The sequence below is a fragment of the Corvus moneduloides genome, chromosome W (genome assembly GCF_009650955.1).
Source record: "Corvus moneduloides isolate bCorMon1 chromosome W, bCorMon1.pri, whole genome shotgun sequence".
Lineage (NCBI taxonomy): Eukaryota > Metazoa > Chordata > Aves > Passeriformes > Corvidae > Corvus > Corvus moneduloides.
The window spans coordinates 12,708,730-12,734,394 of NC_045510.1; the positions used below are offsets into that span (position 1 = coordinate 12,708,730).

General features: G+C 49.9%; 1 long non-coding RNA gene across 1 annotated transcript; it reads left to right on the forward strand.

Annotated features, from left to right (window-relative positions):
• The first annotated feature begins 1,609 nt into the window (after positions 1-1,609).
• LOC116437468 lies at positions 1,610-18,723 on the forward strand. Its single transcript, XR_004237315.1, has 3 exons — positions 1,610-1,722; positions 2,176-2,181; positions 18,714-18,723. It is a non-coding gene; the product is annotated as an uncharacterized LOC116437468 (long non-coding RNA).
• The last annotated feature ends 6,942 nt before the right edge of the window (positions 18,724-25,665 follow it).

Below are 25,665 nucleotides of genomic sequence, written 5' to 3' on the forward strand. Positions count from 1 at the left end.
GGGAGCAAAGGGTCTTCATCATCTTCATCATTAGGACTATCTCTGGGAGCATCTCTAGGAACTGAGGTTTTCTCCTTTCCCGTTTGGAGCAAAAGTCCTCATCAGGTCCATCTCTCCCTGTCCAAACTTCTCATGAAATTACAGCTGCGTCAGCATCTGCCTATCTCAGCACAGGTGCTTTTGCTCACGAGTTGAACGCTCCACCCCCCATATCTTCATGAAATTACAACAGGATACTCTGATATATCATAGCTTCACAACAGAATTTCAGCTTTAAGCATCTCCTCTCTCTCTTCCCTCAGGTTTTCAGCTCTTCACAGCAATAAAAGGGTTAATCTCACCTCGGCCTTGCAGCTTTGCAGCTGGAATGTTGAATTTTTCTTATCGCAGTGGAGAGGGGGAAGAGCCGAGCCGCTCCGGCTGCCCACGGCAAGGCCGTGGGGGGGGTTCCACAGCTGGAACAGGTCCATCGACTCCAGGATGGCCGTGGCCCAGCCCGGCCTGGCCCAAGCAGGGCCTGGCCGGGCCCGCTGGCCCCCACACGGGGCCCGCAGCCACCTGTCCCAGCGCTGGAAACGAGAGAGAGCTTGGAGGGGGAGTTTGCCTATTCTTAAATGTGGATCACAGAGGCGGTCACAACTTTAAGTGGCTTAAAGAATTGTCCATATTCAAACTGGCCAGCTGATAGGTTCTATCAGGTCCCAGAGGAAGGTGTAAGCACCCCTTAGCAAGGACATCCCTTCCGGGACTATGCTTGCTAACCTATGACAAGAATAAAGATCTCTGAAACATCTATCAAGAATCGGTCCCTATTTCTTTCCATGGGCCTCGCTGTCTATACATGTTGCAGAAATCCCCGCTGCAACACAGCAGCTATTCCAAACGCCCATCTGAGTCATTTTGGGTCTTTGTAATAGCTGCTCCGGAGGAAGTCTATGCCCAGAATACGTGGGGCCTCTGGGCCGGTCACAATCGGATGCTTTTGCCACTCATTTCCAGTCAGGCTCACCTCAGCTTCCAAAAGGGTCAACTGCTGTGATCCCCCAGTCACCCCAGCGATAGAAACAGGTTCTGCCCCCACATGTCCTGATGGCATTAAAGTACACTGTGCACCAGTATCAACCAATGCATCATATTTTTGTGGCTCTGATGCGCCAGGCCATCGAATCCACACCATCCAGAAAACCCGGTTCTCCCGTGGGTCTTCCTGGCTAGAGACAGGGCCCCTCTAGCCCTGGTTATCATTCCTTCCCTGGGTGTACATGCTGGAGGTCCCTTCAAGGGGATCCGACATATCATCCTCCCTTCTGTAATACCTGGCAGCTCGATCATGGGAGGCTGAGGCTACTTTCACCTTAGCAGAACCCCTCGGTTAGTGTCTTTCCCTTTGAGTTCACGCACCCGTGCTGCCAGGACAGAAGTGGGTTTCTCATCCCACCTTCTCATGTCTTCCCCATGCTCGCACAGGAAAAACCACAGCTCAGCTTGTGGGGTGTACCCTCTCTCTCTAGCCGGGGGACGATGGGCTCTGACTTGGGGGCCTGTGACTTGCACTGGTGAAACACTGATCTTCCTCATCTCCTCCCTCATCCCCCTAATCTCTTCTTTAAATTCCTCTTTGAGGTCCTTAACCACGGCAGAGACATGAGCTTTCAACGGGCCCTTGATCATACTCTCATATTTTCTGAGCTTGTTGGCAACGGAACCCACTGTTTCTCGGTTGTCCTGGGCATTAATTGTTGCAATGAAGGTGGTGTATTGCTGTGGCCCTAGCTTTGCCAGGTTCCACAACATCTGCCCTGTGCACTTGACCTTGTCGGGGTCATTATCATGCTGTCCATCCCTCCCAAAAAGTGCCTCTAATACCACCACTTCTCTTAGCTGCTGGATCCCTTCAAGTGTCTTCCATTGCATTCTATGATGGTACTCCTGCATTCTCTCTTTGTGAACAAACCTCTCTCTCACACTCATTAAAAGCCACTCCCAGAGAGAAAGGGGCCATGGCTCCCTCACAAATATCTGATCCACACCTGGGTCCTGGGTCAACGATCCCAGATACCTTGCCTCGCCACTATCCAGTTGCACGCCTGTACCCATACAGTCCCAAACCCAAAGTAACCAGGTTGTATAAGCCTCACGCCCCCACCATACAATGTCTTTTCGCATATTATGGAGACTGTCGTATGACAGGGACTCAGTGATGATTTCAGGTTCTGACTCCCCTGCTGGTTGCAAGGGCCCTGGTTCCCCATCATTAACTGGTCGTACTGATTTGGTCTTATACTTCCTCCTCTGCACAGGGGCGACTGCTGCTGGCTGTGGTTGTCCTTGTGGTTCAGCTGGAGCCTGGACGGTTGTAACAACCGTGGGTTCCGCTGCTGCACCATCAGACTCTCCTGCTTCGGGGCAGGGAGAAGGTTTCTCACTAGCTGGGGAGGTGTATTCCCGCAGCACCTGGCAAATCTTGAGCACCTCCTCCACCAGTGCCCCCACTAAATCTGGGTGGTTCATTTCTGAGGTGGGCTGTTGGACAGTATCATGCTGTGGAGCAGGGTCAGGCTGTGGGGCAGGATCTCTAGTCTCTGGGGCCGGTGTCTGGGTAGTTATCCAAGTCAATCTCAACTTATCTCTGAGTGCTAAATAGAGTAGGCCTATCAGCACCCCTTGGTTAGTATCCAGAGGAAATCTAAACCCTTCGAAAGTTGGTGGGATGGGTCCAAAGAACTGGTTGAGGGATTGGGAGAAAACTTCTCCTAGTGTCATTTCCTCACAGAAGGTACCATTTTTAACATAACCCCAAAAACATGCACTTAGTGTGTGATAGCTGTTTATCCATGTGCCCGCATTCCGGAGGAAGTTAAAAGCCCATGAATTCCTCACCTTCTCGACCCATAGCACAAACTGGATAACAGCAATGGTAGTCATAGTCAGAGGACCCATGTTTAGGTAAGGAGCTGCAAATTGGAAGAATATAGCCACGACCACGTGCCACCTGAACCAGGGTAAACTAAACCACATAGTGCTGCCTAACAAGGTTCCTATATCCAGCACACAAAATTAAGTTACCCAGGAACTGTTATTCCTTTTTCACCCCTTTCTCTTAATGCCCTCAGGTCCCACATTAGGCACCAAGATCTGTCTTGGTTTGAAAGACAGGTGTCTGCTAAGGAAGGCAGGAGTCTCCCTTGAAATGGAAGAAAAAAAAATGCAACCCCCTTCCCTCCAAGTTATTATAATTTTGAAATTAAGGGGCTTTCAGGAAAAGATATGAGGAACAGGAATAACAGTTCTTTACTATTATATATCTATATGTGTATAATAAGGCAAACAAACAACAATAACTATGGCAGTAACAACAAACAGAACCACAAACCCAGTGCCAGCCTTCTCGGCTGTCAGGCCCTTTCCCCTTTGGTGCAGTTACGGTCGCAGCCAGCAGGGGCGCTGGCAGCTCCCGGTGAGCAGGGCAGGTGCGATGGTTCCCCCGCGGCTGCTCTGGAACAAGCTTGGGGAGCACACGGTAATGGCGGCTTGGGATCCCGGGAAGGGGTGGAACAAAGGCTTCACAAACCCCCTGGGCAGCCGATCCCAGTGTCTGGCCAGACCCTCGGGAACAGCAGGCTGGAACAGCAGGGATGAGCACAAATCCCGGGTGGCAGACGAGATGTATCAAACTCCGGAGCTGCAGCGGGAACCCCCAGAGGTCTCGGCAGGCAGGACGTGCAGGGCTACAAAGTAGCGAAGTTTCGAAGCAACGGCGGGGGCAGGGCAGCCACAGCCCAGCTCCCAGTGGGGCAGGGAAAGGCAGGCTTGGGAATCCCGGGGTTTCTCCGGTAGAAGGAAGGCAGCCGAAAAAGTAGAAATCTCCAGTGCTGACGAATTCCTTCCAGCCTCTCTCTCCATCCAAACGCCAGGAACTAACAGCCCACAAGCCCAGGTGAAAGAGAGTAGCCTGATGTGTGGGATATGCCCAGCCCCTGCCCTGGAGAGAGGCCTGCTGATAAGGAGGTTGCATAACCTCCCAGCAAAATCGCCCTGGAAAAGGCAGCACCTTTTCAGTTACGGCGAGAGAGGACACAGAACCATGATCCTCTGGGAGACCCTATGTAGAGCCTTTGTAACCCATTGGCTTTTACCCTCTCACACCCACCTCCATATCCCCATAAAAGAAGCCCGGCTAGCTCAGTAGAGAGAGTGAGCCTGTCACTGGTCCCCTTTCGCGGGTGCATTACAATAAAGCCACCTATGCGGGAATGCCACACGGGCCTCTCATCTCTCTTTCCTGGTCTGGCCTGGACATTGCCTCGCAGAGCAGGAGCTGAAATCACTAGCTGAAAATCACTAAAAGAGCTGTTATCTTGCTCTCTGCAAAGGCACTCCAGTGGCTGAGGGAAAGCTTCACAGGCCCCGGGAAGACGGTTCCTCGTGGGACCATCTCTCCGAACCGGTTACAGCTTCCTGGGTCTGAGCTACAGACCCCACACCAGCTGCCACACAGATGGACCCCTCTGCTGTGGACAGGTCTTTTGTTTTTCTTAAGCACCCAGTAATTTGTCCCCCTGGCAACATGTATGGGGAAAATTCTTTAAGAGAAAAAGAAAACAGGAGAACTCCTAAAACCCCAACAAGAGTCCACCATAGTTTCTATCATCTCATACTGGTCAGGTTCTTCCAGTCAGTATGTGATTATCTTCTTTTTCCTCATATTCAATAGTGGGAATATTTCATAGCTGCTAGCTTCTGCTAAAGACACAAATTCTCTCAAAAACAGAGAATCATGGAATAGCTAAGATTGGAAAGGCCTTTGGTGATCATCTGATCCAACTCCCCTGCTCAGAGCCACCTAGAGACAGTTGTCCAAGGCCATGTCCAGATAGGTTTTAAATCTCTCCAAGGATGGAGGCTCCACAACCTCTCTGGGCAACCTGTTCCAGTCTTCAAACACCTTCACAGTCAAGAAGAGTTTGCTTATGTTCAGAGGGAGCCTCTTGTGTTTCCATTTGTGTCTGTTGCCTCTTGTCCTCTCACTGGGCATCACTGAAAAGAGCCTGTCTCCCTCTCCTCAGGTATTTGTAGATATTGATGAGATCCCCCTGAGCCTTCTTATTTCCAGACTAAACAGTCCCAGCTCTCTCAGCCTCTCCTTGTATCAAAGATGCTTCAGTCCCTGAATCATCTTTGTGGCCCCTTTCTGGACTCTTTCCATCATATTCATGTCTCTCTTGTACTGGGGAGCCCAGAACTGGACACAGGACTCCAGATGTGGACTCACCAGTGCTGAGTAGAGGGGAAGGACCACATTCCTCAACCTGCTGGCAACATTCTTCCTTATGGAACCCAGAATGCTGTTGGCATTCTTTAGCACAAGAAAGTTCAGCTTGGTATCCACCAACACCAAAATATGGTCTCACCACTTCTATTAAGTTGGTATTTTCACAGACGGTGAATATAATTGAAAAGTACTCTTCTAGCTCAACTTCTGGGAGGAGCGGGGGAGAGGCAGGGGGTTTGCTTTCCAAAAGGTTTGTCATAGCACCATGTGTTCATGTGTGGAAATACACGTTCAAGACCTGGCACACTGGCAGTCTGGTTTTTCAAGAATTACTGCAAACTTTCATGATGATAAAATGCAAACATTGAAAAGGAAGACTGTCTTAACCCCATTCTTGAAAATATAATGCTTGAAATTCAAACCAGGTTAGTTCTTATTTGTGAAGAAGAAATAATGAATAATGAATTGTAAATGAGTTGTTCATCATTATTTATTGCTATTCATTAATAAGTTTTTCTTTACAGGGAATGACTGCATAAAAAAGCAGCAGAAGACAGACTTGCTAGTACAGGCTCAGGAAAGTTCTTCCTAGCTAGACAAAGGCAAGCTCCAAGCACAAGGAGATCTTACCCTGGTGTGCTAGTTTGAAAGCAAACCAGTGGGAAGAATTAACTCCACACAAATATCTTGCAAGAGATTCCAAGTCAGAACTACAATTTAATAGGAAAATTACAATAAAGGCAATAGTATAGAAACACTGGCTTAAACTGACAAAGTCAGAATACGACCTGACACTCTGTTGGTCAGGGTGGTGGTAGCAGTCTGATTAAATGGTGGTTGCAGGCCCATTGGAGTGATGGATGTAGTCTTGTCAAAGCGGTGATCCTGTAGAAAGGTCTGGTCCTTCTCTGGAGGTCCAGTGGTGGTTATTGAGAGCTCCTGTCCTCTGGGAATCCAGTGGTGGTATCGTGGTGTCCCAAGCCCCAGATTATATAAGGGTAGAAATGTTCGGTACCTCCCTCAGGGCAGGGCATTTCACATTAGGATGATGTAATTCTATGAGTCATTCTGGGGAGTCCTTTGTTGCTGCCTGCTCCAAGGTCGCCCTTCCCCCTCCCCGAGACTGGTCAAACGGCCATGTGCTCTGAATCTCCTTTGTTCTAAAGCGTGGGCAAAACCGAAAGTAACTCAGACTCTGGAGCAGTGTCTGATTGGCCAGTTACCCCAGGTCCGCCCCTAGCTCTCCCCTTCCCCCTCTCGTGAATAAAAGAGAGAGCTCAGAGTGGGCCCGCCCTCTTTGGCTCAGCTCCCTTCTGCGAACAACTCCTGTGTATCTCTGTCTCTGAAAGCATCTGATTGCAGGACTAAGGCATAAGCCAAGGGCTATATTTCTACCTCTTTGCTTCTACTAGTGGTATTAGCTTTGCAGCTACCATTTGCCACCTTTTAGAGCTACTGAAATGCTAGATCGCCTGTGCAACCTCTCTAGGCTGCTTGAGGCTTTCTAAGGCATTGAACTACGAGCCTAGCCGGTAAAAGCTGTGAGTATTTCCACAGTCCTTGATGGCCCATTAGCAGAGATGGCTCCCTCAGGGTGGCTGCTGCTTCCCCAGAAGGAGTGATCACAGCTGAGTCATGGCAAAGATTAAGAAATGCTGCTCCACCCATTTTAACAGCTCATGTAGATGTTAGTAGAATACATACTTTTGGTTACACCTTACATTGTAACCCAAGACACCTGGTTATGTCCAGTCAGCAATAGCAAGGTAAAGAAGCCTTGCCTACAGAAAGAAAATTGCCCTGTGATCCAGGCCACTGTGGATGCTAAAAGGCAGGAGCAGAGGAATTTTCTAGCTGCTGAAGCATTTTGTGAAGTTTTTCTTTCTCATGCTTTAGCTGAGAAAAAGTGAAAGACGGTTTTGTAAACTAACTCTATATCTTGCACCTGGGTTTGTTTCCCAATCTTGTGTTTCTACTCTGGGAAAAAATATTTTGAATAGGTGTTAGAGAACCTCAGCCAATCCCTCTAGGGGGTGGCTGGTCAAGCAACCAATCATATCATGCTCTCTCACGTACAAAGATATATAACCTAGCATGTAAATAATAAAATAATTCCTTTTCTCCTTGGATTTGGATTGTGTCATTTCTCGCCGGTTCCTGGTAAAACAGCGACATCTGGTGACCCGTGATGTGTACTACAACTGCAACTGAACTTAAAGAGATAAACTGAGCTTTGCAGCGCTTCGAAGGTACGCAAAAACCCTCCCTTCCCCCCCGCCCCGGGGTACGGGGACAGAACTTTAAAATTGAAATGAGGACGCATAAAGATTTAATGGACAGGACGGTCCTTGCTGCCTGGAAAGCTGTTTTAGATGCACATAATGCTGAAATTTCGGATCAGAATATATGCAAGGTCTTGAGCTGGGCAGCAGAGCATGGTTTCTCGGCAGGACCTGATGTCATGTTTAGCTTGGAAACTTGGAGACAGTTGGGGGATAAATTACTTCATGAATTCACATACGGAGCTATTGAGGTGTCTGAACTGGTTCGTGCTTGGCGCTTCTTATTTGATGCCTTGAAAGGTTTTTATGCGAAATACGGCGGAAAGGAACAGCCCATGTTGGAGAACTCTGACGGGGAAACGGTTTCTGAAGGGTTAGACACTCAGAGCAGAGTGGGTACTGAGTCCACGGTCCCATCCCTGGAGCCATCGCCAGCCCCATCGCCGGGGCGGTCGCCCGCGCCATCCCCGGTGCCACAGCCGGAACCTGCGGTGGCTTCCGCAGCTCCGGTAGCAGAGAAACCGGATAACAGAGCGGAGGAAAGCGTGGAGACGGCACAGGGGTAGTACCTTTCACCCCGGAACTATGTTCCGCCTAAATATCCATCCCCGCGTGACTTTGTGAAGCCGAAATACCCCTCGCCTGCAGAACAGCTAGCAGAATTAACTGAGAAATGCAAAAAAATGGAGCATCCCCCACTTTTTGCCCCAGGAGTTGCTCCTCCCTCTTCCGCACCGCAGACAATCGCACAGCCACCTATTTCAGCTGCTATAGAAAGATCTGTAATACCTACAGCTCCACCGTTGCCACAGCCAGGCACGGCGGCTGAGATTCCGCCACAGGCGGCGGCGGGAGGCGCGCCGGCGACCGCCACGCATTCGGCTCCGGCACTGCCCTTTCTACCCCCGCTGCCAGCCCAGGCAGCGCCGCCCGGCATGCCCGCAACGTCTCTGCCACAGCCACTTTTAAGAACCACGACAGCAGCGTGGCCGCCCAGCACTGGCGCTTATGTGATATAGTCCATAAGTGCGCCCCCAAGCGCCTGGATATTCTGCGCATGCGCCTGGGATGTCCTATCACTGCGCAGGCATTAGCGGCGCCTGGCGTTTCTGCGCAGGCGCCGTTACCCGGGCAACCCCTTGCGCAGGCGCAGACGGGGCAGCTGCCGATGGCTGAACTTACCGCGGCTATAGAAAACATGTCGCAACAGCTGGCAGCGCTGCCGGCTATGTTACGGGAGGCAGTTGCTGCCTGGCCTGCGCCAGGACGACCCGATCTGGCTACACAAACCAGCGCGGTGGCCGCGGCTCCGGCAGAGAAAACGGAGGCGGCGAACACGGAAGTGCCGAACCCGGAAGTGGCAAACGCGGAAGCCGCGGTGGCTCCAGCAGCGGCTCCGGCGGCGGCAGTGCCCCAACAGACACCGGTACCGCTACAAACATGTGCCGGTTTGGCCAAAGGCAGGCTACAACCAGCCCTCCCCCACCACGTTCGGGAAAAAATAAATTTTCCTCGAAGGAAAGTGAAAGAGATAAAAACTATTTATTTAACAAACACGCGGGGAAAGGATAATAATGCTAAATAATAAAATCTCTCGCTGTGGAGAAAAAACCTGGGAAAGTGTTAGAGTCCTCCCTTTCCTCCTCGGAGCTGGGGCTTGGCCCAGGGCCAGGCCCTCTGTGCTCAGTGGAAAGTCCTCCCGATGTGTTCTGATATTGAAGCAGTCCAGCAGAAAAGGGAGAAAATCCGAAATTCCAGGGTGTTACAGCGGGGATTCTGTAACACAATGTATCAAACCAGGAGGCCCGTAGAAAGAAGTATATAAGGACAGATTCTTGGTAGATGTTTCAGAGATATTTATTTCTCCAGCCGCATGGCCGGGCTCTGCCGAGGAACTCTCCCAGTCCCGGGACCGAGGGTCCTTGCCTGCGCAGGGAAACACAAAACAACCAATGGGGAACGAGGCTGACCAGGGGCTAGGAAACCCCGTGCCTCCCCTCAGGGCCCCTCTCCCAGGGCTACATGGCGGGGAGAGGGACCCCGACATTTCACCTGTTTATTTTTAAGAAAAAGAGATTTAAAACTTAACATTGAAAACAACTGGATAAATGTAGGTACAAAAATGCTGCTAGAGAAGATTTTCTTGTTATTTTCTAAGTCCGTGAGAGATTTTTCTCTCTCACAGAAGAGGTAGCAGGGAATGTAAACAACCAAGCCACCTGCAACCTTGAAAAGTCTTGTTTATGGTATAGTAGAAAATATTTTGACAATGGATGTTTTAGGATTTTGGCCAATCACCCCCAAGGGGTGGCTGATCCTTTGTCCAATTAGACTATGAAGAAAAAAGTCTATAAAGAGTTTGTAAAATAATTAGATCAATCTTGCTGCACAATTCCTGCCTGTTGGATCTTCTCTCCTCCTCCTCCCTATGGCTGCGGGACACGGTGATATACCGTAGGAACCAGGCCTGCGGTAATATTTGGTGCTTCCCGACGTGATCTGCACTCTCTGACGTGTCCTGCACGCTGCGAGCCAAGCCGAATTTCTCTAGAGGTATGCTGTTCCCCTTCCCCCCCGGGACCGGGAGGTCCAACAGGACTGAGAAATGGCAGACAGCGGTTCACAAACCGACGCTGTGGTACTGGTCTGGAAAGGTGTGTTTAGCATATTGCACACCTCCATTCCTGAAAACTCAGTTAGGGAATTATTAGCCTGGGCTACCTTAAAAGGGATTTCCATGGACAGAGATACTGCCCTGGACTTTGCCTTATGGCAGGAACTCGGCTGTGCTGTCCGACACGAGTTCCCGACTGGGGACCCAGCAGCGTTAGAATTATACCGAACCTGGCATTCGTTATTTATTCTGCTGACAGACCTTGACTGTAGCAGCAGAGCTGGCTCGCCTATTTCGGTGATGAGTTACAGAGGAATGTCCGAGGGGGACCCCAGTGACTGGGCTTCTGGGGCAAATGATGGTGGATTCGGAAAAACCCCCCCGGCTCCACAGGCAGAGCCTGCGCCGGCTCACCCTGCACAATCGCAGGACTCCACAGCCCCCAGGAACCCCGCGCCGCCAGAGGTGGGGGGGTCAGGGCAACGAGAGGGCTCACAGCCTGCCTTGCCGTTCGGCTGGGCGGTGGCCACGGCTTATCCAGGGCCGCAAATCAGCGGCTTAGCCAACTGGACCCCCAGAGTGGCTCCTAGCCCAGTTGCGTATGCACCTGGATCTAACTTCTTAGCCATTGTAGCGCCGGGCATGCCTGCCCCTAGACTGCCTGGGTGTGGTCCGCTGCCCTCCTTGGCGCTGGACTGTTCAGCGCAGTCGCAGAACCAAGCCATCGACCTTTTAATGCAGCATCTGCCTTTTCTGACAGAGTTACCGAAGCTATCCCGAAGGATGGAGGACCTACTCAGCCTGCTAGAGCAGCGGATGCTCGAGGCACCCTGCCGTGCGGGGCGCGCTGAGCCCGCGCCGCCCGCACCGCCCGCGCCACCCGCGGGAGATGCGGCTCTGAGCCAGGAAACGGTGCGGCCAGCGGCGAAACCGGGAACAGCGCTGCCGCGGGAAAACCCGGAAGCAGCGGCGGCTGCGGAGACGCGGCCAGCGACGGTGGCGCTGGGCACGGCCAGGGAGCACGAAACAGCCGCGGGGACAGCGGCACCGAGCACGGCCAGGGAGCGAGAAACAGCAGCGGAAGCGGCGACCGCGCCGAACGCAGCCACTGTGCAAGAGACAAGCGCGGCGCCGAGCACGGCCGTAGCCCCAGAGACGGCGGCAGCAGTTCCAGTACCGGTTCGGTCGGGACTGGCCGAGACGGCCTCCCGTAAAGAAACTGCTGTCCAAACTGCAGCACAGTCAACTGCAGTCTGTGCTGTCTGTTCTGCCTCTAGCGAACTTAGCCAAAGTGCCCCTCTCCATCCATTTCTGTTCACTCCCAGCGGCTCTGAGTTGCCTTTTCCTGATGATTCATCGTCAGGCAGTGAGGCAGATGAGGTTCTGGCCCCAGGTCGTCAGGCGGCTGTAGCCACGCGGCGAAGAAAAAAGGCTGCGCCGGTCTCGCCCCTGGACCTTTCAGGACTGCACGGTAACAGTGCGTCCGACCCACTACAATCACTTCTTAGAGTCAGTTAAAAAGCGAGCATTGGAGGAGGGTGACTGGAGGTTATTAGAAACCCTTGGAATGCCAAATAGATCTGAGGATTCTGGGGGTAACCGGGGAGCTGTTACACTCCATCCTCAGGCTGTGCCAGAAGTTCAGGATGGTACTGGTTCCCCAAAAGAGATCCAAGCTTTCCCAGTGTATAAGGCTCTCCCAGATTCAGGGGAGCATGACAAGCATGAGGTAATTGCTTGGAAAGTTGCCCAGGACCTGCAATCCAAGGTGGCACAATATGGGCTAGGTTCTGCTGAGGTTATGCAGATAATAAGGGTGATAAATACAGATTTGCTTTCTCCATTTGATATCAGACAGGTCAAATTCTATTTCAACCTGTACAATTTACAGTTTTTGAGAAAACCTGGAGAAAGCTGGCCGGCAAGGCTGCATTAGGGAATATGCAGCTCCCTGCTGCCGATCCTAGACGGACAGCAGGAATGGATGCTTTGATGGGGACTGGTCCCTTCTCTGATCCCAGTCTACAGGGTACCTTGTCCTCTAGCATCCTGCAGCAAGCTCAACAGGTCGGCATGGCTGCCCTGTTGAAAACCATAGAGTTGTCTGCGCCCAGAAAGCGATATACTGAAATAGTTCAAGGGAAATCAGAGTCATTCCTCTCTTTTGTAGAGAAAGTCGCTGCTTCTCTCGAGAAGCAGGTTGAGGATGACGGGTTAAGACAGTTGTTGTTAAGGCAGTTAGTGAGAGAAAACGCAAATGAAGAGTGCAGAAAAATCATAGATGCCTTACCAGGGAATCCTGAGGTAACAGACACGGTCGAAGCCTGCGCTAAGGTGGGATCTGGGAACCAGAGAAGGTCTGCTTTGGCTGCATTCCTGCAGCCTGTTCACGCATCTTCTGGTCGTGAACCAAAGGAACCAAAACAGGTGAAGAAACGGAAGCGGCCTAAGCCGAGCCAAAAAGAAAACACACCGATCCCTCAGTGCAAGAGGTATGGCAGACAAGGGCATTGCTCGGACTACTGTAGATCCCAGACTCATGCCAATGGTCGGCCGTTGCCGGGAAACTTCCGCCGGGGTGCAAGGAGGGGGAATTGCTCTCCGATGCAGTCGCTCCCCCAGAGAGTGGCACAGGTACAGGCACAGGCCTACCCAGCCACCCTAGAGACAGCACCCAGGGATCAGACGGCACCCAGGGATCAGACGGTTTTGACGTCCACACCGCAGCCGCAGTCATCTTAGACTCTAGCGGTATTTATAAGGTTCCCTTGGATGCATATGGACCCTTAGCCCAGGGATCCAGTGCAATGCTGGTGGGAAAATCTGACGTTGCCCATCAAGGAATCTTAGTGCACTCAGGAGTTATTGATGCTGACTTTAAAGGTCAGATTTGCGCTATGGTCTCCACGCACAAACCCCCTGTAACTATTCCTGAAAAGACCTGCCTTGCTAAATTAGTGCCTTTTAAGTCTTGTGTCCCCAGGATAGAGCAACAAACTCACAAAGATAACGGCAGTGGATCTACGGGACTTCCACAGGCCTTCTGGACTGCAGACATCTCTGACCAAAGGCCACAGATGACATGTACCCTGATCCTGCCAAACGCCCGTCCGCCCCGGATTCAGCTTCGAGGTTTGATTGATACGGGTGCTGATGTAACTATCATCTCCTTCTCTGCGTGGCCTCCCTCATGGCCTTTAGCCCCGGTGGGATCGACCATCGCAGGAGTAGGAGGAACCACACAGAGCTATTTAAGTGAACGGCCTGTGGTGGTGAAGGACTCAGAGGGGCACACAGCTACAATTAGGCCTTATGTTGCTACCACTCAACCTTTGGGGACGGGATGTGTTGGCAGCTTGGGGCGTACGGATTGGGACAAATTTTTAGCAGGGGTCACTGTGCGTAAGGGCGCACAGGATCCTACACTGCCTTTTAGGTGGTTGATTAACACACCAATCCGAGTCAGACTCTGCTCAGTTAGTTGAATTAAGAGCTGTTACCATGGCTTTTCAGCAATTCTCACAGGAACCTTTGAATTTGGTTATTGACTCTGCTTATGTAGCAGATATCACCCAACGCTTAGATTGTTCACTTCTGAAGGAGGTGAACAATGCAGCTCTGTTTTCGCTGTTGCAAACCTTGTGGTCTGCAATTCAGGCTCGAGTGCATCTGTATTACATTCTGCACATTCGAAGCCACACCAATTTACCAAGGTTTCTAACAGAAGGCAATGCCAGGGCTGACATGCTGGCCAACCCTGCATGGGTAGGGCCTCAGCCTGACAAAATTGCACAAGCCAAGGCATCGCACGGTTTCTTCCATCAAAGTGCACATACCCTGCAGAAGCAGTTTCATTTAACGCCAACTGAGGCGCGCGACATTGTCAGCGCTTGTGCTGACTGTCACGGACTCGCTGCGCCTTTGCCAGCAGGAGTAAACCCCAGAGGGCTGAAAGCCTTGCAGATTTGGCAAATGGATGTAACTCACATCCCAGATATTGGTCAGCTGAAATATGTGCACGTGTCTATTGACACTTTCTCCTCGGCTATGTGGGCTACGGCTCACACTGGAGAGAAGGGCCGTGATGTCATTGCCCATTGGAAATTGGCTTTCTCAGTCCTGGGCGTGCCAGCTTCTGTGAAAACCGATAATGGTTCTGCCTACGCCTCGGAGAAGACACGGCAGTTTTTACACCTATGGGGTGTAGACCATACCTTTGGTATCCCACATTCTCCTACTGGCCAAGCCATTGTCGAACGCGCTCATGGTACCTTGAAGCGTGTTTTGGACAAAGAGAAAAGGGGAATGCATGGAGAAACCCCACAGAGCCGACTAGCAAAAGCTTTGTATACAATTAATCACCTTACAGTGCCACAAAATTCAAATAATCCTGTTATTCTGAATCATTTTCTCTCATTGCAGTCTGCAGGCAACACACAACTGCCCCGGGCAAAAGTCTGGGTACGAAATTTACTCACTAACCAATGGGAAGGCCCTCATGAGCTTATCGTTTGGGGTCGTGGGTATGCTTGCGTTTCCACAGATACTGGGGTACGGTGGCTGCCTTCAAAATGCATTCGCCCTGACCTACGGCACCAGAGGCAGAACAGGCAACCTCCAAATGATGGCCAGAGTGCCAACCATCCAAATGGCGACCAGAATGTAGATCATCAGCCTAATGACTCTTCTGAGGACGACCAGGATGTCAACCATCAGGCAGATGGTCCTTCTACAAGCAGACACTGGGATGGTCCTTCCACAAGCAGAGACTGAACTTTAAATTTCTTGTTATGGAGTCAGATAGTTAAAGCCTTAAGGACATATTTAGAATTAATAACTGATGTAAATTTCTATTTATGATTAATAGTAGAGTTGTTATCTTATAAAACAAAAAGGGGGAATTGTAGGTACAAAAATGCTGCTAGAGAAGATTTTCTTGTTATTTTCAAAGTCTGTGAGAGATTTTTCTCTCTCACAGAAGAGGTAGCAGGGAATGTAAACAACCAAGCCACCTGCAACCTTGAAAAGTCTTGTTTATGGTATAGTAGAAAATATTTTGACAATGGATGTTTTAGGATTTTGGCCAATCACCCCCAAGAGGTGGCTGGTCCTTTGTCCAATTAGACTATGAAAAAAAAAGTCTATAAAGAGTTTGTAAAATAATTAAATCAATCTTGCTGCACAATTCCTGCCTGTTGGATCTTCTCTCCTCCTCCTCCCTATGGCTGTGGGACACGGTGATATGCCGTAGGAACCAGGCCTGCGGTAATAGATAAACATAACAAGAACAGTTTTAAAACAATACAAGCCACTCTCCTGAGTCTTTAAATGTCCAAACAGATTCTCTGGAACATCTTAAGGCTGACAGAAGGGAGACAGGACTCTCTGAGCATGCTTTGTGGGGAAACTGAGGCAGGAGAGCGTTTAATTTCTTCCCTCCCCCTTTTCATCCCCCACTTGGCACTGGAAAGGGATTTTTGGGGAAACAATTGGCAAAGGTATGGTTTTGTGAGGGAAACCATGGATGAAAAAATGGATTGGGAATACACTGGGGGTAATAGGACATAGGGTAAAAGGGAAAGGTGGGATTAGGAAAGGGAGACTGTAGGGGGGCCTACAATGGAGATATTGTCTAACATGATTACAATTTTTAGCATATATACTGCCTTTTACAGGAACACCATCAGGCCCAGTGACCTGCGATGCTTGTAACCCTTTTCTACCTAGTACAATTTTGAATTCCACCACCTCTCCATCTCCCAAGCTTGGGATGCATTTTTCAGGGTTATTCTTTTTAATAGCAGTTCTATGCACGAATATGTCTTGCTGGTTGTCACATCTTGTTATAAAACCATAATTTTGTTTAACATTATACCACTTTACTATTCTTAAAACCTTTGCTACTATGATCTTTTCCTTTTTCCGAGTGGCTGCTGTTTTCTGTCTCGCTGCGTTCTTGCTTTCTCTTTCGCTAGCTCCCGTGTTGGAATTGCTGGAGCTGCTGGGGCTGCCGGTGCCGCTGGAGCTGCTCATGCCTGCGCGGTCTTCTAGGGGTCACGTTCGGGGCTGCGCGGGCCGGGCCGGGCCGCGCCGCTCAGTTCTCTGTGCGTTGTGTCCTCTGGTAGCAGCTTCGCTGCCGATGCCAGGCGCTGCACCCACGTCTCGGCCGGGCCCCCGAGCGATGACCCCCCCGCGCCCTGCTCCAGCACGCGTTTTGGCTGGGTGCGGCTCCGCTCCCCCGGCGCCAGCTGCCGCCCGTGCGCTGCCCCTCTCGGTCAGGCGTTCACGGGGCTCCCTCCACCACGCGCTGCGCGGGGCCAGGCAGGCACTGCCGGGTCACACCGCTCCCGCCGCGCCTCGCTCCACCGCCAACACTGCAGCTCGCGTGGCTCTGCCCGCGCGCGGGACCTGCCTCGCTGCTGCTCTCAGAGCGCGCGGTCCACGTGGCCTGGTTCGCACGGTCCCTGAGCCAGGCTTCCCTTCGCCAGGACACAGCTGACATTGCTCAACAGGCTCGGTAATTAAATAATATTCACAAAAATATTCTTCCATTGGCATATATTTTGACTCAAAAATTAATTGTGTCCAAACGGTGTTCCAAAAGTCTTTGGTAAGAATTAAATCCCAAGAAACATAGAAAAAGTTCTTAAACAACCATGAAAGGAAATGTTTCAGTTCCTTTTGAGCTTTAATTAAGCTAAAATTTACAAATCATTTTTCAAGAATCAAGTTTAAGATAAATGTCCATATGCGGCTCTGAGAGCCAAGAGTCTTCCCACGGTTCTTCCATAGTTTAGATATGGAATAGAAAAACAAAACCAAGAAGAGGAATCCACAGTTTCTAGGGTTTACTCACACAAATCAGTCGCTTAGGGATCGGGGATCATTCTGCTCGCAATTCTGCTCGCAATTCTGCTCGCAGCGGGGATTCTGTAACACAATGTATCAAACCAGGAGGCCCGTAGAAAGAAGTATATACAGACAGATTCTTGATAGATGTTTCAGAGATATTTATTTCTCCAGCCGCATGGCCGGGCTCTGCCGAGGAACTCTCCCAGTCCTGGGACCGAGGGTCCTTGCCCGCGCAGGGAAACACAAAACAACCAATGGGGACGAGGCTGACCAGGGGCTCAGGAAACCCCGTGCCTCCCCTCAGGGCCCCTCTCCCAGGGCTACATGGCAGGGGGAGGAGACCCTGACACCAGGGGAAAAAAAAGTTCAACTCTCAGTGTCTCTCCAGAGAAAAAGAAGCTGAAAAACTGGCCAAAAGCTGACTGGAAAGCATCAAGCCAGGTGCTTCCTCACTCCCCTTCCACAGCTGAAAAAAAGTATCTCTGTGTTACCTTGAACAAGCTGCAAACTGCCTTGAAGAAGTTTTGCTTAGGGTTTCCTCCCCCCTCTCAGGCTCAGTTTAAAGGCATAGAAAGGCACAAAATTAATTTCTGGGCATAGGGCAGCGATATGGGATACACATCATAAAGTCACCCCAAGACAAAACAAGAACATCTCAAGCTGCAGGGCCGCAGCTAGCCACACCATTATGGTTCACACAATCGTCGACATTCTCCGCTGCTACGCCTGTCACTGGAAGCAGGCAATCAGGAATGTAGCTGTCACAAAGCCGTCCTTGGACACTCTTGGACTGCAAGGTAACTGTCCGGCCGAGAAATCCGAAGCACTTTTGGGAGGTGGTTAAACTGCCTGTCCTGGAGGAAGGATACTGGGATCTAATAGAGAAAGTAGGCATGCCTGGGGAAAACGAGGTGGTAGAGCCGATACCTCAGGCGGAATCTGTGCAGGTTGCTGCAGCACCCCAGGAAGGTGCAACGGCAACACAAGATGATAATGCACCTTCAGAGGGAATTATTCAGGCATTTCCTCTACAGAAAGCTGTCCCCAACTCAGGCCAGCCTGACAAACATTATATCATTGCTTGGAAAGTAGTCCAGGACCTGCAAGCCAAAGTAGCACAATACGGTCTTGGGTCTCCTGAAGTCATGCAGGTTCTTAGAGTGCTGAATACTGAGCTCCTTTCTCCGTTTGACATTAAGCATTTAGCTCAGGTGTTATTTCAACCTGTGCAATATACAGTTTTTGAAAACCACTGGAGAAGGCTGGCTGACGAGGCTGCAGCTCAGAATATGATGTTGCCTCCAAATCATCCCAGATTGGGAGTTGGAGTGGATGCTCTTATGGGACGGTGCCTTTTCTAATCCTGATCTCCAAGCTAGATGGGATCCTCTGGTCCTTGAACAGGCTCAAAGTATTGACATGGGAGCTTTATTAAAAGGCATAGACATGGCTGCTCCTAAAACACGATATGTAAAAATTTCTCAGGGACAGAAAGAACATTTCTTATCTTTCGTGGAAAAGATTGCTGCAGCCCTTGAGAAGAAAGTCGAAGATGAGACCTTGAGGCAGATGCTGTGCAGGCAACTGGCCAGAGATAATGCCAATGATGAGTGCAGAAGGATTATTGATGCTTTGCCAGGGGAGCCCTCACTAACAGCCATGGTTGAAGCGTGCTCTAAGGTGGGATCTGGAGAGCATAAATCTGCTCTGGCTGCTGTTCTACGGCCTCTTCAATTAAATTCTGGTAGATGGAACAGGCAACTTAAGGTTGAGAGCAAACAGAACCAGATTAGCAAAAAGCAGAGAAATAAGGAGAACAGGGGAGCTGTTCAATGCAGGAGATGCAGTAGGCCAGGTCATTCTGCAGAATACTGTGAATCTATGTACCATGCCAACGGTCGACTTCTGACACGCTTGGGAAACTTGAACAGGAGCGCAAAGGGGATGTGCACTCAGACACAAATGTTTCCCCAGGGCGTGCCTCCGCCGACACAGGCCTACTCAACCAGCTTAGAGCCAGCACCCAGGGATCAGCCGGGGTGGATGTGCACACCTCAGCAACAGTAGTCTTAGAATCCTGTCGTGTTTATAAGGTTCCCTTGGATGCATTTGGACCCCTAGGTCAAGGTTTCAGCGCATTGCTTGTGGGCAGATCTAGTGTCACCCTTCAAGGGATCTTTGTACACCCAGGAGTTATTGATGCTGATTTTACAGGCCAGATTTGTGCTATGGTTTCCACACCCACCTCCCCGTTACTATTCCTGAAAAGATGCGTATTGTTCAACTTGTGCCTTTTAAGTCATGTGTCCCCAGAACAGAACAACGAAGTCGTGGAGATGGTGGTTTTAGATCTACGGGACTTCCGCAGATCTTCTTGACCACAAACATCTCCAGCCAAAAGCCACAGATGACGTGTACCCTAATCCTGCCAGATGCCCATCCGCCCCAGATTCAGCTCCGAGGTTTGATCGACACGGGCGCTGATGTGACAATCATGTCCTTCTCTGCGTGGCCTCCTGCGTGGCCTTTAGCTCCTGTGGGATCAGCTATCGCAGGGTTGGGAGGAACCACAAAGAGCTATTTAAGTGAACGACCTGTGGTGATAAAAAATGCAGAGGGACAAACAGCTACAGTTTGGCCCTATGTCACTGCAGCTCCGCTTAACCTCTGGGGGCGGGATGTGTTGGCAGCCTGGGAGGTACAGATTGGGACAAATTTTTGATGGGGGCCACTGTGCTGAAGAGCACAGAGTATATATGCTGCCTTTGCGGTGGCTAGTGAACGGACCCATCTGGATACCCCAGTGGCCCCTACCAGAAGAGAAATTGGTCTCCCTTCACCAGTTAGTTCGGGAACAATTGCAACAGGGACATCTTGAGCCTTCTACTAGTCCCTGGAACACTCCTGTTTTTGTAATTAAGAAAAAATCAGGGAAATGGAGATAGTGACAGGATCTCTGACAAATCAATGCAGTGATGGAAAGTATGGGGTCATTACATCCTGGTATGCCCTCACCCACCATGATCCCAGCAGGGTGGGAAACCCTGATCATTGATTTGAAGGATTGCTTTTTGACTATTCCTCTGCATCTGGATGACAACCCAAAATTTGCTTTTACTGTGCCTGCAGTTAACAATGCTGAACTTGTGCAGAGATATCAATGGAAGGTTCTACCTCAGGGCATGAAGAACAGCCCGACTATCTGCCAATGGTATGTTGCTCAGGCTTTGTCTGGAGTTTGTGAGCAGTTTCCTGAGGCATACTGCTACCATTACATGGATGATATACTGGTGGCAGCATCCACTCGGGACGAGCTGCTGAGGATACAGCCTCTGCTGCTCGATGCTCTGCATTCTTATGGATTGCAAGTGGCTCTGGAGAAAGTTCAACATCATCCTCCTTGGAAATATTTAGGAGTCACAATTCTGGATCAAACCATACAACACCAAGAGGTGCAATTCTCCGATTCTATTAAGACCTTGAATGATGCTCAGAAATTGCTGGGTGTCATCAATTGGTTACGTCCTTATTTAGGGCTAATCACAGCACAACTTTCCCCGCTCTTTAATATTTTAAAGGGGGACCCCGAGTTGAATTCACCTCGAAAATTGACTCCTGAAGGGCGACAAGCGCTGGAGGAGCTACAACAGACTCTTTCTGCTCGCCAGGTTTATTGAGTGGATCCCTCCATTGTTATCACTGTTTTCATTACTGTTCCAGTTGGGCCAAATTTAGAAATATATATCCTCTGAGAGAAGGCACAACCACCCCTCCCCCACCAGGTTCGGGAAAAAAAAAATTTTCCTCGAAGGAAAGTGAAGAAGATAAAACTATTTATTTAACAAACACATGGGAAAGGAAAATAAGGTTAAATGGTAAAATCTTTCGCTGTAGAGGAAAAACCTGGGAAAGTGTTAGAATCCTCCCTTTGGTCTCCTCGGAGCTGGGGCTTGGGCCAGGGCCAGGCCCTCTGTGCCCAGTGGAAAGTCCTCCCGATGTGCTCTGATGTTACAGCAATCAAGCAGTCCAGTAGAAAAGGGAGAAAATCTGAAATTCCAGAGAAGGAAAAGTTCAACTCTCAGCCTCTCTCCGGAGAACAAGAAACTGAAAAAACTGGCCAAAAGCTGACTGGAAAAGCCGCAAGCCAGGTGCTTCCTCGCTCCCCTGCCCCAGCTGGGAAAAAAAAACCTGCTATCTTTATGTGACCTTGAACAAGTTGCAAACTGCTTTGAGAAAGTTTTGCTCAGTTTTTTTCTTCCCCCTCTCAGGCTCAGTTCAGAGGCATAGAAAGGCCAATAATTAATTTCTGGGCATAGGCAGCGATATGGGATACACATCATAAGGTCACCCCAAGACAATTACCACTCCAGATCCTCATCCTACAGGTATCATTGGCCAATGGAATAAACAGTGACCCAACCCTTTACATATTCTGGAATGGGTCTTTTTGCCACATCAGCCAAAAAAGACAGCGCCCACATTGTCTGATAATCAAATGCCGCCAACGGTGTTTGCAATTAATGGCAGCGGATCCTGCAACAATTGGTCTTCCAGTACAGCAGGAACACTTTGAGTGGAGCCTTACTAACAGTGCTCCTTTGCAAAGTGCGCTGCGGAATTTTTCGGGACAGATTGCTTATCATCTGCCCAGCCACAAATTACTGCAATTGGCAAAATCAACAAGCTTCACCTTGCGGCCAAAAAATAGTTGGGTGCCAGTGCAAGGACCCACTGTCTTCACAGATGGGTCCGGAAAAACCGGGAAAGCTATTGTTACCTGGAAGGAGGAATCTGAGTAGCAGGTGCTGGAAGGCCACGAGTCAGGCTCAGCCCAACTGGTTGAACTGAGGGCTGTTGCCATGGCTTTTCAGCAGTTCTCTCAAATACCTGTGAATTTGGTCACTGATTCTGCTTACATAGCAGATATAACTCAACACTTAGATTGTTCACTTCTGAAGGAAGTCAATAATGTGGCTCTGTTTTCATTATTGAAAACTTTGTGGTGTGCAATTCAAGCTCGAGTTCACCCATATTACATTCTGCATATTTGGAGTCACACCAATTTACCAAGGTTTCATACCAGAAGGTAATGCCAGGGCTGATATGCTAGCTAACCCTGCGCGGGTAGTGCTTTAGCCTGGCAAAATTGCACAAGCCAAGGCATCGCACAGTTTTTTCCATCAAAGTGCACATACCTTGCAAAAGCAGTTCCATTTAACGCCAACTGAGGCTCGAGGCATTGTCAGCACTTGTGCTGACTGTCACGGGCTGGCTGCACCTCTGCCAGTGGGGGTAAACCCCAGAGGCCTAAAAGCCTTGCAGGTTTGGCAGACTGATGTAACACACATTTCTGAATTTGGCAGATTTAAGTATGTGCACGTGTCTATTGACACTTTCTCCTCAGCTATGTGGGCATCTGCTCATACTGGAGAGAATGGTCGTGATGTCATTGTCCATTGGGAATTGGGTTTATCGATTTTGGGTGTGCCTTCTTCTGTGAGGACCGATAATGGCCCTGCCTATGTCTCTCAGAAGACGCAGCAGTTTTTGCACTTATGGGGTGAGAACCATACTTTGGGTATTCCGCATTCTCCTACCAGCCAAGCCATTGTTGAATGCGTTCAAGGCACTTTGAAGAGTTTTTTAGAGAAACAAAAAGGGGGAATGCATGGAGAAACCCCACAGAGCCGATTAGAAAAAGCTTTTTATACAATTAATCATCTTACAGTGCCACCAAATTGAAATAATCCTGTTATTTTGAATCATTTTCTCTCATCACAGTCTTCAGGCGAGACGCACCTGCCTCAAGCGAAAGTCTGGGTATGGGACCTGCTCACTAACAAGTGGGAAGGCTCGTATCAGCTTATTGCTTGGGGTACGCTTGCGTTTCCACAGATACCTGGGTACGATGGCTACCTGAAAGATGCGTTCGCCCTGACCTGTGGCACCAGAAGCAGAACAGGCAACCTCCAAGGCAACCTCCAAATGATGACCAGAATGTAGATCATCAATCGAATGATCCTTCTGATGATGACCAGTGTCTTGGTTTGAAAGAGGTGTCTGCTAAGGAAGGCAGAAGCCTCCCTTGGAATGGCAGATGTTACCCCTTTCCCTCCGAGTTATTATAATTTTGAAATCAAGGGCTTTTAGGCAAAGATGTGGGAAAATAGGAATAACAGTTCTTTACTATTATATATATAACCAGTCAAACAAAACAACAATAACTATGGCAGTAACAGCAAACAATCACAAACCCAGTCCCAGCCTTCTCGGCTGTCAGGCCCTTTCCCCTTTGGTGCAGTTCTACTTGCAGCCGGCAGGGGCGCTGGCAGCTCCTGGTGAGCAGGGCAGGTGCGATGGTTTCCCCGCGGCTGCAGGGGGCGCTCCGGAGCGAGCTCAGGGAGCACGCGGCACCGGTGGCCTGGGATCCTGGGGAAGGATGGAACAAAGGCTTCACAAACCCCTGGGCAGCCGATCCCAGTGTCTGGCCGGACTCTCGGGAACAGCAGGCTGGAACGGCAGGCTGGAACGGCGGGCTGGAGCAGCAGGCTGGAGCGGCAGGGACGAGCACAGATCCCAGAGGAGACGTATCCAAACGGGGAACCCCCCGGAGGTCGGGCAGGCAGGGCAAGCACGACTACAGCATAGCGAAGGCTCGAAGCAGCAGCAGGGCAGGGCGGCCACAGCCCAGCCTCCAGCAGGGCAGGGAAAACAGCTTTGGGATCCCAGCGTTGTTTCCAGCAGAAAAGAAAAACGACCGAAGAAAAGAACCAGCAGCTCCTTTCTCTGCAGCTTCTCTCTCCGAATGCCGAGAGAGAACTGACCCCACACCCAGGTGAAACAAAGGAGTAGCCAGGCCCACCCCACCCCCAATGGGCATCTCTTTTTGTCTTTCTTAAGAACAGCCATTTGTCCCCTAGCAACATGCATATGGGAAAAAATTCCTTTAACAGGAAAAAAACTAGGACTAAACTAAAACCCCAACAACCAGGATGTCGACCATCAGTCGGACGGTCCTTCTACTAGCAGAGACTGGGACGGTCCTTCTAATAGTAAAGACTGAACTTTCTTTGTTATGGAGTCAGAATGTTAGAGCCCTTAAGGATATCTGTCTAGAGTCAGTAACTGATGTAAAGCTCTTAAGGGTATGTAGAATTCAGCTGATGTAGTGAGGGGGTATACTTCCAGCTTTTTACCGGCTAGCGCTAGTAGTTCAGTGCCTTAGAAAGCTTCAAGCAACCCAATGAGGTAGCACAAGCAATCTAGTATTTTAGTAGCTCAAAAATCGGTACCTGTATCAGCTGCAAAGCAACTACCTCTAGCAGAAGCAAAGAGGGAGAAATATAGCTCTGGACTCGCTCAATTTCCCACAGTTAGAAGCTTTCAAAGAAAGAGACGACAAGAGATGTTCGCAGAAAGGGTAGCAGAGCCAAAAGAGGGTGGGGCCTCCCTTGATCTTCTCTTTTATTCAGAGAAGGGGAAAGGGGAGGACTGGGGGCGGACCCAGGGTGACTGGCCAATCAGACACTGCTAAAGAGTTTGAGTTACATTTGGTTTTGCCCGCGCTTAGAACAAAGGGGTTCAGAGCACATGGCAGAGGCAAGTGTCTTTGGGAGGGGGAGGGGAAGCTCAGAACAGGCAGCAACAATGTAGAACTGTAATTGTTGATATAGAGTTGGGTTTGCTTGATGTATTTCCCTTGGCGCTACTGGAAAATCTCTCTGCCTGTTTTAAATTGGCATCTGATTTGAATTCTGTTTGGTAACTGGCGGCTACCAAATGGACCCCTTATGCTGTGTTTGTTCTCCTTGCTGCAAGGGATCCAGCAGAGGATTACAAATGTGACCTTTTTGGTCTTAAACAAAAAGGGGGAATTGTAGATGCTAAAAGGCAGGAGCAGAGGAATTTTCCAGCTGCTGAAGCATTTTGTGAAGTTTTTCTTTCTCATGCTTTAGCTGAGAAACAGTGAAAGACGGTTTTGTAAACTAACTCTATATCTTGCACCTGGGTTTGTTTTCCAGTCTTGTGTTTCTACTCTGGGAAAAAATATTTTGAATGGGTGTTAGAGAACCTCAGCCAGTTCCTCTAGGGGGTGGCTGGTCAAGCGACCATTCATACCATGCTCTCTCACATACAAAGATGTATAACCTAGCATGTAAATAATAAAATAATTCCTTTTCTCCTTGGATTTGGATTGTGTAGTTTCTTGACGGTTCTCGGCAAAACACCGTCAGGCCACTTCTGTTGCAGATGACATTTCTGGTAACTCAATCAGTGTCCTATCTTTTTGTCCCTTTGTGTTGGTTTTGCATGGCCTGGTTGTTGTTGGGGGGGGGGGGCAGGGGCACAGAGGTGGCTTCTGTGAGAAGCTACTAGAAGCTTCCACCATGTCTGGCAGAGCCAATCCCTGATGGCTCTGAAGATGGACATGCTGCTGGCCAAGTCTGGGCCAATTTGAGAGGTTGGTAATGCCTCTGTGATAACATATTTAAGAAGAAATCAAAACAAAGTGGGCACAGGTTTTTTTCTAGTCAGAGAAGAGGAGGAGGTGAGAACGTGAGGGAAACAACATGGAGACACCAAGGTCAGTGAAGAAGGAGGGGGAGAAGGTGCTCCAGGCACCAGAGCAGAGATTCCTCTGCAGG